Source organism: Pseudopipra pipra, chromosome 19, assembly GCF_036250125.1.
Source record: "Pseudopipra pipra isolate bDixPip1 chromosome 19, bDixPip1.hap1, whole genome shotgun sequence".
NCBI classification, from domain to species: domain Eukaryota; kingdom Metazoa; phylum Chordata; class Aves; order Passeriformes; family Pipridae; genus Pseudopipra; species Pseudopipra pipra.
Window position 1 is genome coordinate 12,825,433 of NC_087567.1, and position 18,776 is coordinate 12,844,208.

General features: G+C 55.8%; 2 long non-coding RNA genes across 2 annotated transcripts in view; both read left to right on the forward strand.

The window, feature by feature from the left end:
- Positions 1-17,235, forward strand: part of LOC135424775 (uncharacterized) — a 32,647-nt gene extending 15,412 nt beyond the window's left edge. Inside the window, exons 6-9 of the long non-coding RNA XR_010435343.1 lie at positions 15,114-15,217; positions 15,762-16,043; positions 16,515-16,920; positions 17,021-17,235. This is a non-coding gene — a long non-coding RNA (uncharacterized LOC135424775). The remainder of the gene's footprint in view (positions 1-15,113; positions 15,218-15,761; positions 16,044-16,514; positions 16,921-17,020) is intronic.
- Positions 17,236-17,383: 148 nt separating this feature from the next.
- Positions 17,384-18,287, forward strand: LOC135424776 (uncharacterized). Its single transcript, XR_010435344.1, has 2 exons — positions 17,384-17,534; positions 17,956-18,287. It is a non-coding gene; the product is annotated as an uncharacterized LOC135424776 (long non-coding RNA).
- Positions 18,288-18,776: the final 489 nt, after the last annotated feature.

Sequence of the window (18,776 nt, forward strand, 5' to 3'; positions counted from 1 at the left end):
GGCGGAGATAGGGCCTGTAGCACCGTCGCTGCAATGGCTGTGTGTCTGTGGAATTGGGATTATAATTGGGAATGTGGACTGAGAGGCTGGGGCTGAAATCAGCATAGTGGTAGGATTGCATCTGTGGAGCTGGGAGGGTGTCTGGAGCTCAGATAGGGCCTGTGGCAGCGTTGCTGAAATCCCTGAGTGGCTGTGGAATAGGGATTAATGGGCGGGAACGTGGATTGGGTGGGTAGAGTTTAAATAAGTATAGGGGTGGACTTGTGATTTTGGAATTGGGATCGGGTTTGTGGGGCTGGAGGAGCACCTGGGGGACTGGGACTGGGAGTGGGAGGGTGGAGCTGGAAAGTGGCAGAGCTGGAGCCAAGCTGAAGATCCTGCAGCGAGAACCTGGAGCAGCTTCCCGAGGCGGCGCTGGCAAGATGCAGAGCTACTGCTGAGAGAGCAGAGCTGGCAGTGCAATAAAGCTTGTGGGTCTCGAGCTGAAATCACTGAGGGGCTGGGGTAGGGACAGGGTTTGGGCTTGGGACAGTAACACTTGGGGCAGGAATCAGTGTGGGGTGGATATAGGGCCTGTGGCACCGTCGCTGAAATGTCTATGCAGCTGGAAATGGGATTGTAAATTGGGAATGTGGACTGGGCGGATAGAGGTGAAATCAGTCTAGGGCTGGGCTTGTGTCTTTGGAATTGTCATAGGAATTTTGGGGCTGGAGGAGCACCTGGGGGACTGGGAGTGTGAGGGTGGAGCTGGAAAGTGGCAGAGCTGGAGCCAAGCTGAAGATCCTGCAGCGAGAACCTGGAGCAGCTTCCCGAGGCGGCGCTGGCAAGATGCAGAGCTACTGCTGAGAGAGCAGAGCTGGCAGTGCAATAAAGCTTGTGGGTCTCGAGCTGAAATCACTGAGGGGCTGGGGTAGGGACAGGGTTTGGGCTTGGGACAGTAACACTTGGGGCAGGAATCAGTGTGGGGTGGAGATAGGGCCTGTGGCACCGTCGCTGAAATGGCTGTGTGTCTGTGGAATTGGGATTATAATTGGGAATGTGGACTGAGAGGCTAGGGCTGAAATCAGCATAGTGGTAGGATTGCGTCTGTGGAGCTTGGAGGGTGTCTGGAGCTCAGATAGGGCCTGTGGCAGCGTTGCTGAAATCCCTGAGTGGCTGTGGAATAGGGATTAATGGGCGGGAACGTGGATTGGGTGGGTAGAGTTTAAATAAGTATAGGGGTGGACTTGTGATTTTGGAATTGGGATCGGGTTTGTGGGGCTGGAGGAGCACCTGGGGGACTGGGACTGGGAGTGGGAGGGTGGAGCTGGAAAGTGGCAGAGCTGGAGCCAAGCTGAAGATCCTGCAGTGAGAACCTGGAGCAGCTTCCCGTGGCGGCGCTGGCAAGATGCAGAGCTACTGCTGAGAGAGCAGAGCTGGCAGTGCAATAAAGCTTGTGGGTCTCGAGCTGAATTCACTGAGGGGCTGGGGTAGGGACAGGGTTTGGGCTTGGGACAGTAACACTTGGGGCAGGAATCAGTGTGGGGTGGAGATAGGGCCTGTGGCACCGTCGCTGCAATGGCTGTGTGTCTGTGGAATTGGGATTATAATTGGGAATGTGGACTGAGAGGCTGGGGCTGAAATCAGCATAGTGGTAGGATTGCATCTGTGGAGCTGGGAGGGTGTCTGGAGCTCAGATAGGGCCTGTGGCAGCGTTGCTGAAATCCCTGAGCGGCTGTGGAATAGGGATTAATGGGCGGGAACGTGGACTGGGTGGGTAGAGCTGAAATAAGTATAGGGGTGGACTTGTGATTTTGGAATTGGGATCGGGTTTGTGGGGCTGGAGGAGCACCTGGGGGACTGGGACTGGGAGTGGGAGGGTGGAGCTGGAAAGTGGCAGAGCTGGAGCCAAGCTGAAGATCCTGCAGCGAGAACCTGGAGCAGCTTCCCGAGGCGGCGCTGGCAAGATGCAGAGCTACTGCTGAGAGAGCAGAGCTGGCAGTGCAATAAAGCTTGTGGGTCTCGAGCTGAAATCACTGAGGGGCTGGGGTAGGGACAGGGTTTGGGCTTGGGACAGTAACACTTGGGTCAGGAATCAGTGTGGGGTGGATATAGGGCCTGTGGCACCGTCGCTGAAATGTCTATGCAGCTGGAAATGGGATTGTAATTGGGAATGTGGACTGGGCGGATAGAGGTGAAATCAGTCTAGGGCTGGGCTTGTGATTTTGGAATTGGGATCGGGTTTGTGGGGCTGGAGGAGCACCTGGGGGACCGGGACTGGGAGGGTGGAGCTGGAAAGTGGCAGAGCTGGAGCCAAGCTGAAGATCCTGCAGCGAGAACCTGGAGCAGCTTCCCGAGGCGGCGCTGGCAAGATGCAGAGCTACTGCTGAGAGAGCAGAGCTGGCAGTGCAATAAAGCTTGTGGGTCTCGAGCTGAAATCACTGAGGGGCTGGGGTAGGGACAGGGTTTGGGCTTGGGACAGTAACACTTGGGGCAGGAATCAGTGTGGGGTGGATATAGGGCCTGTGGCACCGTCGCTGAAATGTCTATGCAGCTGGAAATGGGATTGTAAATTGGGAATGTGGACTGGGCGGATAGAGGTGAAATCAGTCTAGGGCTGGGCTTGTGTCTTTGGAATTGTCATAGGAATTTTGGGGCTGGAGGAGCACCTGGGGGACTGGGAGTGTGAGGGTGGAGCTGGAAAGTGGCAGAGCTGGAGCCAAGCTGAAGATCCTGCAGCGAGAACCTGGAGCAGCTTCCCGAGGCGGCGCTGGCAAGATGCAGAGCTACTGCTGAGAGAGCAGAGCTGGCAGTGCAATAAAGCTTGTGGGTCTCGAGCTGAAATCACTGAGGGGCTGGGGTAGGGACAGGGTTTGGGCTTGGGACAGTAACACTTGGGGCAGGAATCAGTGTGGGGCGGAGATAGGGCCTGTGGCACCGTCGCTGCAATGGCTGTGTGTCTGTGGAATTGGGATTATAATTGGGAATGTGGACTGGGCGGATAGAGGTGAAATCAGTCTAGGGCTGGGCTTGTGATTTTGGAATTGGGATAGGAATTTTGGGGCTGGAGGAGCACCTGGGGGACCGGGACTGGGAGGGTGGAGCTGGAAAGTGGCAGAGCTGGAGCCAAGCTGAAGATCCTGCAGCGAGAACCTGGAGCAGCTTCCCGAGGCGGCGCTGGCAAGATGCAGAGCTACTGCTGAGAGAGCAGAGCTGGCAGTGCAATAAAGCTTGTGGGTCTCGAGCTGAAATCACTGAGGGGCTGGGGGAGGGACAGGGTTTGGGCTTGGGACAGTAACACTTGGGTCAGGAATCAGTGTGGGGTGGAGATAGGGCCTGTGGCACCGTCGCTGCAATGGCTGTGTGTCTGTGGAATTGGGATTATAATTGGGAATGTGGACTGAGAGGCTGGGGCTGAAATCAGCATAGTGGTAGGATTGCATCTGTGGAGCTGGGAGGGTGTCTGGAGCTCAGATAGGGCCTGTGGCAGCGTTGCTGAAATCCCTGAGTGGCTGTGGAATAGGGATTAATGGGCGGGAACGTGGACTGGGTGGGTAGAGCTGAAATAAGTATAGGGGTGGACTTGTGATTTTGGAATTGGGATCGGGTTTGTGGGGCTGGAGGAGCACCTGGGGGACTGGGACTGGGAGTGGGAGGGTGGAGCTGGAAAGTGGCAGAGCTGGAGCCAAGCTGAAGATCCTGCAGCGAGAACCTGGAGCAGCTTCCCGAGGCGGCGCTGGCAAGATGCAGAGCTACTGCTGAGAGAGCAGAGCTGGCAGTGCAATAAAGCTTGTGGGTCTCGAGCTGAAATCACTGAGGGGCTGGGGTAGGGACAGGGTTTGGGCTTGGGACAGTAACACTTGGGTCAGGAATCAGTGTGGGGTGGATATAGGGCCTGTGGCACCGTCGCTGAAATGTCTATGCAGCTGGAAATGGGATTGTAATTGGGAATGTGGACTGGGCGGATAGAGGTGAAATCAGTCTAGGGCTGGGCTTGTGATTTTGGAATTGGGATCGGGTTTGTGGGGCTGGAGGAGCACCTGGGGGACCGGGACTGGGAGGGTGGAGCTGGAAAGTGGCAGAGCTGGAGCCAAGCTGAAGATCCTGCAGCGAGAACCTGGAGCAGCTTCCCGAGGCGGCGCTGGCAAGATGCAGAGCTACTGCTGAGAGAGCAGAGCTGGCAGTGCAATAAAGCTTGTGGGTCTCGAGCTGAAATCACTGAGGGGCTGGGGTAGGGACAGGGTTTGGGCTTGGGACAGTAACACTTGGGGCAGGAATCAGTGTGGGGTGGATATAGGGCCTGTGGCACCGTCGCTGAAATGTCTATGCAGCTGGAAATGGGATTGTAAATTGGGAATGTGGACTGGGCGGATAGAGGTGAAATCAGTCTAGGGCTGGGCTTGTGTCTTTGGAATTGTCATAGGAATTTTGGGGCTGGAGGAGCACCTGGGGGACTGGGAGTGTGAGGGTGGAGCTGGAAAGTGGCAGAGCTGGAGCCAAGCTGAAGATCCTGCAGCGAGAACCTGGAGCAGCTTCCCGAGGCGGCGCTGGCAAGATGCAGAGCTACTGCTGAGAGAGCAGAGCTGGCAGTGCAATAAAGCTTGTGGGTCTCGAGCTGAAATCACTGAGGGGCTGGGGTAGGGACAGGGTTTGGGCTTGGGACAGTAACACTTGGGTCAGGAATCAGTGTGGGGCGGAGATAGGGCCTGTGGCACCGTCGCTGCAATGGCTGTGTGTCTGTGGAATTGGGATTATAATTGGGAATGTGGACTGGGCGGATAGAGGTGAAATCAGTCTAGGGCTGGGCTTGTGTCTTTGGAATTGTCATAGGAATTTTGGGGCTGGAGGAGCACCTGGGACTGGGAGTGTGAGGGTGGAGCTGGAAAGTGGCAGAGCTGGAGCCAAGCTGAAGATCCTGCAGCGAGAACCTGGAGCAGCTTCCCGAGGCGGCGCTGGCAAGATGCAGAGCTACTGCTGAGAGAGCAGAGCTGGCAGTGCAATAAAGCTTGTGGGTCTCGAGCTGAAATCACTGAGGGGCTGGGGGAGGGACAGGGTTTGGGCTTGGGACAGTAACACTTGGGTCAGGAATCAGTGTGGGGTGGAGATAGGGCCTGTGGCACCGTCGCTGCAATGGCTGTGTGTCTGTGGAATTGGGATTATAATTGGGAATGTGGACTGAGAGGCTGGGGCTGAAATCAGCATAGTGGTAGGATTGCATCTGTGGAGCTGGGAGGGTGTCTGGAGCTCAGATAGGGCCTGTGGCAGCGTTGCTGAAATCCCTGAGTGGCTGTGGAATAGGGATTAATGGGCGGGAACGTGGACTGGGTGGGTAGAGCTGAAATAAGTATAGGGGTGGACTTGTGATTTTGGAATTGGGATCGGGTTTGTGGGGCTGGAGGAGCACCTGGGGGACTGGGACTGGGAGTGGGAGGGTGGAGCTGGAAAGTGGCAGAGCTGGAGCCAAGCTGAAGATCCTGCAGCGAGAACCTGGAGCAGCTTCCCGAGGCGGCGCTGGCAAGATGCAGAGCTACTGCTGAGAGAGCAGAGCTGGCAGTGCAATAAAGCTTGTGGGTCTCGAGCTGAAATCACTGAGGGGCTGGGGTAGGGACAGGGTTTGGGCTTGGGACAGTAACACTTGGGGCAGGAATCAGTGTGGGGTGGATATAGGGCCTGTGGCACCGTCGCTGAAATGTCTATGCAGCTGGAAATGGGATTGTAAATTGGGAATGTGGACTGGGCGGATAGAGCTGAAATCAGTCTAGGGCTGGGCTTGTGATTTTGGAATTGGGATCGGGTTTGTGGGGCTGGAGGAGCACCTGGGGGACCGGGACTGGGAGGGTGGAGCTGGAAAGTGGCAGAGCTGGAGCCAAGCTGAAGATCCTGCAGTGAGAACCTGGAGCAGCTTCCCGAGGCGGCGCTGGCAAGATGCAGAGCTACTGCTGAGAGAGCAGAGCTGGCAGTGCAATAAAGCTTGTGGGTCTCGAGCTGAAATCACTGAGGGACTGGGGTAGGGACAGGGTTTGGGCTTGGGACAGTAACACTTGGGTCAGGAATCAGTGTGGGGTGGAGATAGGGCCTGTGGCACCGTCGCTGCAATGGCTGTGTGTCTGTGGAATTGGGATTATAATAGGGAATGTGGACTGAGAGGCTGGGGCTGAAATCAGCATAGTGGTAGGATTGCATCTGTGGAGCTGGGAGGGTGTCTGGAGCTCAGATAGGGCCTGTGGCAGCGTTGCTGAAATCCCTGAGTGGCTGTGGAATAGGGATTAATGGGCGGGAACGTGGACTGGGTGGGTAGAGCTGAAATAAGTATAGGGGTGGACTTGTGATTTTGGAATTGGGATCGGGTTTGTGGGGCTGGAGGAGCACCTGGGGGACTGGGACTGGGAGTGGGAGGGTGGAGCTGGAAAGTGGCAGAGCTGGAGCCAATCTGAAGATCCTGCAGTGAGAACCTGGAGCAGCTTCCCGTGGCGGCGCTGGCAAGATGCAGAGCTACTGCTGAGAGAGCAGAGATGGCAGTGCAATAAAGCTTGTGGGTCTCGAGCTGAAATCACTGAGGTGCTAGGGTAGGGACAGGGTTTGGGCTTGGGACAGTAACACTTGGGGCAGGAATCAGTGTGGGGTGGAGATAGGGCCTGTGGCACCGTCGCTGCAATGGCTGTGTGTCTGTGGAATTGGGATTATAATTGGGAATGTGGACTGGGCGGATAGAGGTGAAATCAGTCTAGGGCTGGGCTTGTGTCTTTGGAATTGTCATAGGAATTTTGGGGCTGGAGGAGCACCTGGGACTGGGACTGGGAGTGGGAGGGTGGAGCTGGAAAGTGGCAGAGCTGGAGCCAAGCTGAAGATCCTGCAGCGAGAACCTGGAGCAGCTTCCCGTGGCGGCGCTGGCAAGATGCAGAGCTACTGCTGAGAGAGCAGAGCTGGCAGTGCAATAAAGCTTGTGGGTCTCGAGCTGAAATCACTGAGGGGCTGGGGTAGGGACAGGGTTTGGGCTTGGGACAGTAACACTTGGGGCAGGAATCAGTGTGGGGCGGAGATAGGGCCTGTAGCACCGTCGCTGCAATGGCTGTGTGTCTGTGGAATTGGGATTATAATTGGGAATGTGGACTGAGAGGCTGGGGCTGAAATCAGCATAGTGGTAGGATTGCATCTGTGGAGCTGGGAGGGTGTCTGGAGCTCAGATAGGGCCTGTGGCAGCGTTGCTGAAATCCCTGAGTGGCTGTGGAATAGGGATTAATGGGCGGGAACGTGGACTGGGTGGGTAGAGCTGAAATAAGTATAGGGGTGGACTTGTGATTTTGGAATTGGGATCGGGTTTGTGGGGCTGGAGGAGCACCTGGGGGACTGGGACTGGGAGTGTGAGGGTGGAGCTGGAAAGTGGCAGAGCTGGAGCCAAGCTGAAGATCCTGCAGTGAGAACCTGGAGCAGCTTCCTGTGGCGGCGCTGGCAAGATGCAGAGCTGCTGCTGAGAGAGCAGAGCTGGCAGTGCAATAAAGCTTGTGGGTCTCGAGCTGAAATCACTGAGGGGCTGGGATAGGGACAGGGTTTGGGCTTTGGACAGTAACACTTGGGTCAGGAATCAGTGTGGGCTGGAGATAGGGCCTGTGGCACCGTCGCTGAAATATCTATGCAGCTGGAAATGGGATTGTAAATTGGGAATGTGGACTGGGCGGATAGAGGTGAAATCAGTCTAGGGCTGGGCTTGTGTCTTTGGAATTGTCATAGGAATTTTGGGGCTGGAGGAGCACCTGGGGGACTGGGAGTGTGAGGGTGGAGCTGGAAAGTGGCAGAGCTGGAGCCAAGCTGAAGATCCTGCAGCGAGAACCTGGAGCAGCTTCCCGTGGCGGCGCTGGCAAGATGCAGAGCTACTGCTGAGAGAGCAGAGCTGGCAGTGCAATAAAGCTTGTGGATCTCGAGCTGAAATCACTGAGGGGCTGAGGTAGAGCTGGGGGCTAGAATAGGGACTGGATACTTTGGTCAGGGACTGTTGGTTTTGAGTAGTAATTACTGTGGGATTGGGATTGTATTTTTGTGCACTCTGGGAAGTCTAGTAATTCTATTGCAAGCCATTGGAGGGAAGTGGGAGTACTTGGTAGAGTCAGCTGTTCTATGGGGAAGGCTCAGGTGTGAACAATGAGGGGGAGGAGGGGCCAGGGCTTGGGCTGAGGCCCCTTGGCTGTTGTTCGGACTCAGGAGCTGTAGCAGGACTTCTTAGAGCATGACTCAGGTGGGTCTGTTTCAATTTCACCTTTCCAGTCCCTTCCCACTGTCCCCAGTCCCTCCTGAGTCCCTCCCAGTTTCTCCCAAGTGCCCCAAACCCCATTCCAGTGCAGCCAGTCCCCTCCCTGTTCCTTCCCCAGTGCCTCCACTCCTTCCCAATTGCTCCCACTGCACCCCAGTCCCATCCCAGTCCATCCCTAGTACCGACTAGCTGCTGCAGATCCTGACAGCCCTGGCCTGTCTGTGTGGGTAAGCACAGTTTTTGATAGGAAGCAACTGAGAGAACAAACTTTTTACTATCCTTTTAGTGTTCCTTTAATTCCCCTTTTATGTTTATAGTATTTTTCCTTTAGTTTCCCCTTTGACTAACCAATATCGTGTTATCCATAATATTGTGTTAAGATCCTTTTTTTTTTTGGTATCCCTTTTCACTAGTTAATACTGTATTAAATGCTGTTCGTAGTATTAGTCTTAATGCCACCCGATAAGGTAGTTAGTTTGTATCCTTTTTAGTTTTTAATTCCTCTTGCTAAGTTTATTACTATTATTATTATTCTTACTGTAATAAAAGATATTTTGTGTGCTTGAGTATTTTTTGGCACTTGTCTTTATTCCGGACATGTATCCAAACGTACTGCTACACCAGTGCGTTGTGCTCCTTTTCCCTGTGCATCCCATTCCCATCCCAGTCACTTCGCAGTCCCTCCCTGCTCCCTCCCCAGTTCCCCCAGTCCTAGCCCAGTGCCACCAGTGCTCCCAGTCCCACCCCAGTGCCCCCACTCTCATCCCAGTCCCTTCCCACTTCTCTCAGTGCAAGCCAGCGCACCCATTCCTTCCCAAGTATCTTCCTGCAGTGCAACCCAGTCCTTCCCCAGTTTGCCCAGTCCCATCCCAGTCCTTTCCCACTGCCCCCAGTCCCATCCCAATTCCCTCACCAGTGATCCCAGTCTATCCCAGTGCTTCCCTGCTGTATTACAGTCCCTCCACAGTGCACCCCTCTCCTTCCCTACTGGCTCAGTCCTATCCCAGTTCCCTCCCCACTGACCTCAGTCCCATCCCAGTAGTGCCCCAGTGTGTCCTAGTGACTCCCCAGTGCCTCTCAGTCCTATCCCAGGGCCTTCAGTCCCTCCCCAGAGAATCCCAGTCCCAGCCCAGTTCCCCCAAGTGCCCCCAGGGCCTCTCCAGTGCCCTCAGTCCCAGCCCAGTCCCTCCCCAGTGCATCTCACTCCTATCCCAGTGCCCCCAGTCCCACGGTCCCCAGTCCCTCCCCAATGACCCCCAGTCCCATCCCACTGCTCCCAGTCCCCCCCCCCACCCCCCGAAAATCTCAGTCCCACCCCAGTGTCCCCACTCCCAGCCCAAATCCCCCAGTCCCTCTCCAGTGTCCCCAGTCCCGTCCCCAGTCCCATCCCTCCCCAGTGCCCCCAGTCTTTCCCAGTGCATCCCAGTCCTTTTCCATGATGCAAGAGGCACAGGGGGCATGAAATCCCTCAGCTGCTCTGAGGTTCTACAATTCAGTTGTTCTAAATTAGGTAATTTTCTTGGTGAGCAATTTGAGTTGTTAGACAGCGCGGACTGCAGAAGCATTTTTCGTTGAACTGATTGTTTTTTAGTTTATTTTAAAGCTCTCCTAAAAACTCTACACCGGCATGTGTTCGCTGCACCTGCACTGGGGGCTGCAGGGAGAAGCAGCTGGGGGGGTTTGCTCTCTGCCCCTTTCCCACCTTCCCCTCGGTTCCCTGGGACTCCAGGGAATCCCAGCTCCCCTTGGCTTCTCTGGGGGCCTCACGGCAGGGTTTCTAAGTGTGACCATGAGATTTTCTGGCCTTGGAACTGATTGCTGTTTCAGGGCATGGCTCACCGAGCAGTCTGTCTTTTAACACTTCCTGGGGCAGGAGAATTGCAGCAGAAGAAAGCAAAGGAAGCCCAGAGCCAGGACTAGGAAGGCCCAAGCCTCTGGCAAGCCCAGGCCTTGCTGCTCGGTGCTGATTGTGCTCGGGGCTTGTTCCTCACCATTCGGTTCCCAATGAGAGAGGAGCAAGAGGCAGAACAGCCCGCTGCTGCTGCTGCTGCTGCTGCTGCTGCTGCTGCTGCTGCTGGGGCTGAACTGTCTGCAGTGCCCGGGGGCCGGGCAGGACTTGGCCCTGATGCCTGCATTGCTCTGCAGCGGCCAGGGAGGGGTCCCAAAAGTCATCCCCCCGCCTGCTGTGCTGCACAGCAGGGGCTGGCTAGGCCACTTCCCGGCCGGGGGAGCCCGGGGGAGGCCGTGCTGGGGCTGAGGGGCTGCTGCTCTCTGGGCCTCTCGGGCTTTGCCTTGGAATCCCAAAGCCTGGGCCTGCGCGAGGGGGAGGAGGCAAAGGGGACTGTAAATTGGTTTCTTGTGGAGTGTTTTGGGGCCGAGTTAATGCTCTTGGCTTGTTGTGCGTCAATTCCCAACCTCGGTCGGGGCTTCCCGGGGAGCGTTGCTGCTGCTGCTGCCGCCGGGAGAGAGAAGTCCTTTGGGAAGCCGGGATAAAAACAGCAACTCTGTGAATTGCCCGGCTTTTCTTAGGGAAGGGCCGGTTTTAGGGAAGAAAGGCCCGTCCTCGCGAAAGGCGCCGCGGGTCTCGCAAGGGGGGGGGCCGCGCGGCTGCAGTGCCGTTCCCGGCCGTGTCCGCCAGGCGGCGACTGCGACGCAGCGCCCGGCGGTCGGGGCGGGCTGGGAAGCGGCGCCTGCGCAGAGCGAGGCGTTGGCCGGGCCGGGCCTGGAGCGCTCGGGGCCGCCGGGCAGGGCAGGGGCGGGGACCGGCCGGGGGGGGGGTAAGAGCAGGTTTTAGGGAAGAAACACCTGTAGTGAGTAATCAGAAGAGAAGGGTGAAAGCCAAGAGCCTTTGACTTCCCCAGTGCACTTAATTTTCTTGTTCTTCTCTCTTTCAGGACAGGGAAAATCATTGACTTGGGTCCAGCAATGCCAAATGTGTTGGGGTGTGAGCAGCCAAAGCAAAAGGCTCCAGCCCCACCGACCGGCGCTGGGGGCACCTGGTGCTGCCCGTGGGGTGGGGTAAGTCAGAGGGACACGTTTCTCTCCTCCTGGCTGTTGGCATTTGCTCCCTGGGCACTGGCTCTGTTTCCACTGCAGGCTGGTCCTTGTGTGCTGGGAAGGGTGGAGAGGAAGGGGCAAAGGGCCAGGTGAGCGTGGGATCCCTGAGCTGTGGGGTTGGGCTGTGCTGAGTGGGGCAGGTTGGTCCCTGTTGGTGAGCCTGAGCCTTGGCTTGGGGGTTCAGGAGCCCGGGGGGCCAAGCTGGGGGGTGTTTGCAGCTCTGCCAGGGCTGGAGCTGACACAGCGCTGGGGGAGAGCCTGGAGCTGGGCTGGGCCGGGGGACAGATGCAGTGGAGCTGGGGGAGGGTCTGGGACTCCCTGGGGGAAAAGGAGGGATGGATGGGCTGGATGGAGCCACAGGCCTGTGCTCCTGGGAACACACTTGTCCAGGGTGCTGGGATCCGGGTCAAACTCTAGTTCCCCTCGTGTCCAGGGGTGCAGGGTCTGAGGGATTGGATTTCCCTGGGGGTTTGCAGGAGACCAGGAGTGAGAGGAAACGCAGTGCCAGAGCAGGCTGTGTTTGCCTCTGAGGACAGAGAGCCTGTGGGCTGAGGTGAGATTGCTGTGAGTGTTGGGATGAGCATTCCAGGGAAAGGGGAGCTTGGAATTCCAGGTGCTGATGGAACCATCGCCTTAGGTGTGTTTAGTTTGTGTCTGTGGGAGCTGGGATTTGGGCTGCAGAGCTGTTGCTGGGAACAAAGGGTGGAGAAAACCTGCTCCACGGATGTGTAAAGAAGGATGAAGTAGCAGGGAAGAGGAGTATTTCTATACAGTATCAATATTCTCCATGTGGGATGGAGCAGCGATGGGGGTGGTTGGGTTTGGCCTGGGCCGGTCAGGATCTGCCATAAACAACCCACCAGACCCTGAACCCTCACTGGACGTCTCCAGCCCCTCAACAGAAACCCAAGTTGTTCATTAACTGTTACAGAGGAAAAATGATTGGTAATTGCTTCTGATCCGTGGAGAATCTCCTTTGGAATGATCAAGCAGAGAGCGTACCAAGGCAGGCAGAGCGTTTCTTTTGGCTCTTTTTTTTTTTTCTGGTTTGTCATTTTTTCTTTGGCTTCAATGCGTTTTGTGTGCTCCTGTTCAGAAAGCAGCAAATATATCCTGATAAGCCCTGAATGTGCCAGGAGGTTTCAGCCGGGAGAAAGGAGCTGTGGAAGAAAAGCAGCCTAAAAATAGCCAGCAGGGATCATCAGGTTTTCCAGCCAAGAAAAACAAGGAGAGAGATGAGGGAATCGGGTTCCAATTCCTAAAGATTTGGTGGGTGCAGGAATGATTTGTGTGTGTTTTCCAGTCCCTTTTGATTCCTGAGATAATTTTAAAATGATGGCTTTAGCAATCAACTAAATCGGAGATGTTGTTTTTGAGAGGAAATGATGCCAAATAAATGCAGAGTTTTGGGTCAGTTTTTTGGATGATTTGGGTCAGTTTTTGGGGTCAGTTTGGGGTCATTGTTTGGGGTGATTTGGGTCAGTTTTGGGTCAGCTTTTGAAATGATTGGGGTCAGTTTTGGGTCAGCTTTTGGGATGATTGGGGTGGGGTTTTGGGGTCAGTTTTGGGTCATTGTTTGGTGTGAATGGGGTCGGTTTTGGGTCAATTTTTGGGGAGCACTGGGTGTTACTGGGGGTTGTTGGGGAGCACTGGGTGTTTACTGGGGAGCACTGGGTGTTACTGGGGGTTGTTGGGGAGCACTGGGTGTTACTGGGGTGCACTGGGGAGCACTGGGTGTTACTGAGGGTTGTTGGGGAGCACTGGGTGTTACTGGGGAGCACTGGGAGAGAAGATGAAAAATAAAGAGAATAAAAAATAAACGAAATAAAAAAGGAAATATAAAAACCAAAAGAAAATTAAAAAAAAAAGGCAAAAAAACTAAAAAGGAAATAAAATGAAAAGGAAATAAGAGAGAAAAAAAAAAAAAAAGAAACCCCTTCTTGGGCACCCCGTTTCCTCTCCTCTCCTCCCCCCCCCCCGAACCGTAAATTGCGGGGTCAACACCCCTAAAATGTGAGACGGGGACCCCAAAATGTGGGTGAGGGAACCCCAGGGAGCCGAAAAAGTGGAGGGGGAGCCGCAGTAAGAAAGCGAAGCCGGGCGGTCGGGCGGCGGAGTGGGGGGGGGAGCCGAGGTGGCGACGCCGGCGCATGCGCAGTCGTTGGCAAGACGCCGACGATCACGTGGTAAGTAAGGGCAGGCAGGAGCGGGACCGGCGGCGCATGCGCAGTGGCTCTCGTGCCGGTGCAGCGCTCCCTGCTCGAGTTAAGGGCCGGTTCCGGCGGCAGGGCGGGACTGGCGGTCTCCCGTCTCTCCCGGGGTGTGTGTGGGGGGAATAACATGAAGATTTTTTGGGGTGAAAGCGCAGAAATTAGCCAGGAGGGACGCTAATTTGGGTAAACTCGGTCACCGGAAGTAGAGAGCGACCGGAAGTCCTCCAAGCCCCGGCGCGGAAGTCCGCCAAGCCCACAGTAAAGATGGCGCCGCCAGGACCGGAACGACCACACTAAAGATGGCGGCCCCTGCCCGGAAGTCCGCCAAGCCCACAGTAAAGATGGCGCCGCCAGGACCGGAACGACCACACTAAAGATGGCGGCCCCGGCCCGGAAGTTCGCCCCGACGCCACACTCTAGATGGCGCCGCCAGGACCGGAACTTAGCCGAGGCCACACTAAAGATGGCGGTTGTCTGACCTCCGCCGCGACCCGGACCCCCGCCCCGCGCCCGCAGCGCCGTCTCGCCGCGCCGCTTCCCGCTGTGGGGACGGGGCGGGGCGCTCGGCGGCGCCGGGCGCGGGCGGCAGGTTCGTGGGCGGCGGCAGGCACCGGCGCCGGCAGCCCCCCTCGGCGCCGCGCGCGCGGCGCTCCGCCCGCCCGCCTCGTTCCGCTCCGCTCCCCTCCGCTCCCCCTCCCGTCCCCGCTCCCCCCCCCCCCCCCGCTCCCCTCCGCTCCCGCTCCCGCCGTGCCCTGGAGATGCTGTCGGAGCTGCGCCGCCGCCTCCCCCCCCCCCCCTCCCCCCCCCCCCCCCAGGAAGCGACCCACGGCGCCAGATCCGACGGAGATCGTCTCCGGGGTAAGCTGGGCGCGGCCGCTCTTCTGCCTCTCCGGCGGCCATCGGCGACTGCAGGCAGGGGAAGCGACAGGCAAGTTTCTCGCCTCTGCGGAGAAACTTGCACCTGCGTGCCGCCGCAGGGCCGGGTTCGGATGTGCCCTGGCATTGCACACGCACCACAACCCCCGCGGGGAGGGTCTGCGCTGCCTCGGGGACCCTGTCTGCGCTGCCGGGAGAGAGAAATCCTTTGGGAAGCTGGGGTGGAAACAGTAACTCTGTGAACTGCTCAGCTTTTCCTAGGCAAGGGCAGGTTTTAGGGAGGAAAGGCCCGTACTCGCGAAAGGCGCCGCGGGTCTCGCCGAGGGGTGGGGGGGGGGGGGCGCGCGGCTGCAGCGCCGCGCGCGGCTGCAACGCCGCTCCCGGCCGTGTCCGCCAGGCGGCGACTGTGAGGCAGGGCCCGGCGCTCGGGGGCGCTCTCGCAAGCGACGCCCCCGGGAAAGCGGCGGGGTTTGGGCGCTGCCGGCCTTCCCCCGCAGTGCCCGGGCTGGCCCGGCGCCTGGCAAAACCTCTGAGGGAAAAGGCAAGCAACAACTGCGCTTCTTCTGCCCTTTCTTTAGCCAGGGACTGGAACACAGACAAAATCGAGGGGCTCTTTGACCTGGGCAGGCTCCGAGCATTTTTCAGCCTTCCCTAGCAGGGCATTCTCACCCTCTGAAAAGCTGAAAGGCTTTAACAGCTGGAGACGCGCCTGCAGCTGTGCGAATTAATGTAGTTTCTTTTAGGAAACGAAGGGGAAGTTTTCCTGTTGTGAGCTTAAATACCGAGTCTGCTCTGCTTTTTCCATCAGGTGACGAAGCTTATGGAAAAAAAGACCAAAGGCCTCGAGGTGAGTACATTCTACCGAGTTCTGCTTTTCTGGGATCGGTTTGGGAAAATCACGTGAAATTCTAAAAAGCTTCTCTCCGTGTTTTCTAGTTGTTTTTTCAGCCTTGGTCTAAGTTTCCTGTAGAAAAGGGCATAGAATTATTAGAACAGACAAACTAGGCTTTCTCGGGAGAGATGGAAGAAAAGTCTGCTGATTGCAGTTCTGCTTTTCTTGTCTTCCCTTCGACTGTCATTTTCTCTCCCCTGCTGTTCAAATAGGCAGCAATTAATTGCTCTGCTGAAGAGTTTGCTGTACTAAGTGTCTGTCAAATGGATGCCTTCAACTCAAGATAGCACCTGCTCCTTAGTTACAAAAAGTTCCTCACAGGAAATTTTCAGGCGTGCCCATAAATCTCCTCGCTGTTTGTTTGGGAGAACAGGGTTTTCTCGTCTGTAACAGAATAGTCATGGCATTTGCTATGGAATGCTGGTGGCAATCTAGTCAGAAGAGGACGCCGTGCTTCACTAATTTTCCCTTTTTGTTGTTGGGGGTGACTTCTTCCCAGGGATGTTATTCTTGACCCCCCGGGGCAAACGGAGGTATTCACCTGGTCAGCGTCAGGAGCCATCCTACCTGAGGCCCTGGTAGGTAAGTGATTTTTGTGTGACTGGACGGTGAAGCTGTCTGTGTGCATGACCTGGCCAGTGCTCGGTGTACTCCTAATTAAAGTGTCTTTTACTCCGTGTTCCCAGGCTCCCTCTTTCCCTTCGGTTGCCACGTGTGTGCCGGACACCTCTGGCAGGACTAACCCTGTGGCTTTTATGTCCAACGTGCTGTGTGCCTGCAGGTAAGAAAAGCTGGGAGTGCAGTCCCTCTGCTTTGCTTGCTGTGTCTCTTGGGTAGTGATTTTGGAGGGGAATCCCAGAGCGATTTGGTTTGAAGGGGACCTTCAAAGGCCACCCTGCCTTCCGTGGGCAGGGACGCCTTCCACTCTCATCCCCGGTTGGATGCTGCAAGTCCCATCCAGCCTGGCCTGGAACACTTGCAGGGATCCAGGGGCAGCCTCAGCTTCCCTGTGCAGTGTGCATTTAATAGCTCTCCACTGTCATCATGAAAAATTTTGTCAGCACGTTTTGTTGGACGATGGCAAGCAGGACCTGGGTGAAAATTGGGGTTCTCTGAGGTGCAGAGGGAAATAATTCTCCTTTGAAGTCCAGTGTAATTCAGTTTTGCACGAGTCTTGTCTGCCTTATGTTTGAATTGCTTTCTCTTCCAGGAAGTTTTAAATTAAACTTTTATTTTGTGTCTCCCCCCCCAGTATCCTGTCCAAGACCAAGCTACCTTTCCTCGTTGGAATGGACTGGCCGGGCTTTGGCAGTCTGGCCCCTCGAAAGACTAAAGTGACCTCTTCCAGCAGGGGAAGACTTTCTGGCAAGCGGTACCAGAAAGAACTGGAGTTTCTGGAGAATAAAAGCTGGAGGTGTGCCCCCGATAATCCTCGCCCCGGGTGGTGAGTGGTCTGACTTGCAGGGACCGGTGGCCTTGGCCAGGAGCGGTCCTGCCGGACTGTAATTTTAATTTCCTGCCTAGGCTGTAATTTTAATTTCCTTTGGATGCTTGGCAAAGCCCTTCTGGGGGAGCCCTAGTGCCTGGCATGAGCGGAGCGGGCTTCCAGGGAGGTATTCACCTGGTCAGCGTCAGGAACCATCCTCCCTGAAGCCTCGGTGAGTGTTTTTTGTGTGACTGGACAGTGAAGCTGTGTGAATGACCTGGCTAGTGCTCGGTGTAGTCCTAATTAAAGTGTCTTTTACTCTGTGTTCCCAGGCTCCCTCTTTCCCTTCGGTTGCCGTGGATGTGCCGGACACCTCTGGCAGGACTAACCCTGTGGCTTTTATGTCCAACGTGCTGTGTGCCTGCAGGTAAGAAAAGCTGGGAGTGCAGTCCCTCTGCTTTGCTTGCTGTGTCTCTTGGGTAGTGATTTTGGAGGGGAATCCCAGAGCGATTTGGTTTGAAGGGGACCTTCAAAGGCCACCCTGTCTTCCGTGGGCAGGGACACCTTCCCCTCTCATCCCCGGTTGGATGCTGCAAGTCCCATCCAGCCTGGCCTGGAACACTTGCAGGGATCCAGGGGCAGCCTCAGCTTCCCTGTGCAGTGTGCATTTAATAGCTCTCCACTGTCATCATGAAAAATTTTGTCAGCACGTTTTGTTGGACGACGGTAAGCGGGACCTGGGTGAAAAGGACATTCTCTGAGGTGCTGGGAGAAGGAGGGCTCGTGCGGGCACCTCCAGAGACAGTGGGAACGGGAGCGTGCTGCAGAGAAGGAAAATTCCAGGGGGTGGGTGCCAAGGAATTTGTCCTTCCCTTGCTCTGTGCTCTGCACTTAGCAATGGGTCAAGTGCAGAAGTTTCCTGGGGACCCTGGAAAATGATGCCGGGTCTGCTAAGAAAAGTGGGGCCAAAGGAGCAGGACCTGGGTCTGCGAGCGTGGGAGAAACAAGGGCCGGGTCATCCTCTGCCTCCAGGAGGGAGGGCAGCAGGAAAGGCCACGGACTAAAGCACTGAAGTGCCGTTCCCCAGGGAGCCCCTGCCCAGCACTGAACTTGCTTGTGCACTTGCTGTCCCTTTGCCAGCGGAGCCGAAGCGTCGGGTGCGGGTGCCGGGGGGATGGAGCTGCCAAGGACAAACTGGGAGGGTGTTTGCGAAGGAAGGGGGTAGAAGGAGCTCTTGACGTGCTTTTTTTACTTCTTCATCCCACAGAATTGCCACGAGAGGAAATACTTCAGAGGGGCTTCCCTCCAGATAAGCCCTGAATGTGCCAGGAGGTTTCAGCCGGGAGAAAGGAGCTGTGGAAGAAAAGCAGCCTAAAAATAGCCAGCGGGGATCATCAGGTTTTCCAGCCAAGAAAAACCAGGAGGGAGATGAGGGAATCGGGTTCCAATTCCTAAAGATTTGGTGGGTGTAGGAATGATTTCTGTGTGTTTTCCAGTCCCTTTTGATTCCTGGGATGATTTTAAAATGATGGCTAAATTGGAGATGTTGTTTTTGAGAGGAAATGATGCCAAATAAATGCAAAGTTTGGGGTCAGTTTTTTGGATGATTTGGGTCAGGTTTTGGGGTCAGTTTTGGGTCATTGTTTGGGGTGATTTGGGTCAGTTTTGGGTCAGCTTTTGGGGTCAGTTTTGGGTCAGCTTTTGGGGTGATTTGGGTCGGTTTTGGGTCAATTTTTGGGGAGCACTGGGTGTTACTGGGGGTTGTTTGGGAGCACTGGGTGTTACTGGGGGTTGTTGGGGAGCACTGGGTGTTACTGGGGTGCACTGGGGAGCACTGGGTGTTACTGAGGGTTGTTGGGGAGCACTGGGTGTTACTGGGGAGCACTGGGAGAGCAAATGAAAAATAAAGAGAATAAAAAATAAACGAAATAAAAAAGGAAATATAAAAAACAAAAGAAAATTAAAAAAAAAAAAGGCAAAAAACCTAAAAAGGAAATAAAATGAAAATGAAATAAAAGAGAAAAAAAAAAAAAAAAAGAAACCCCTTCTTGGGCACCCCGTTTCCTCTCCTCTCCTCCCCCCCCCCCG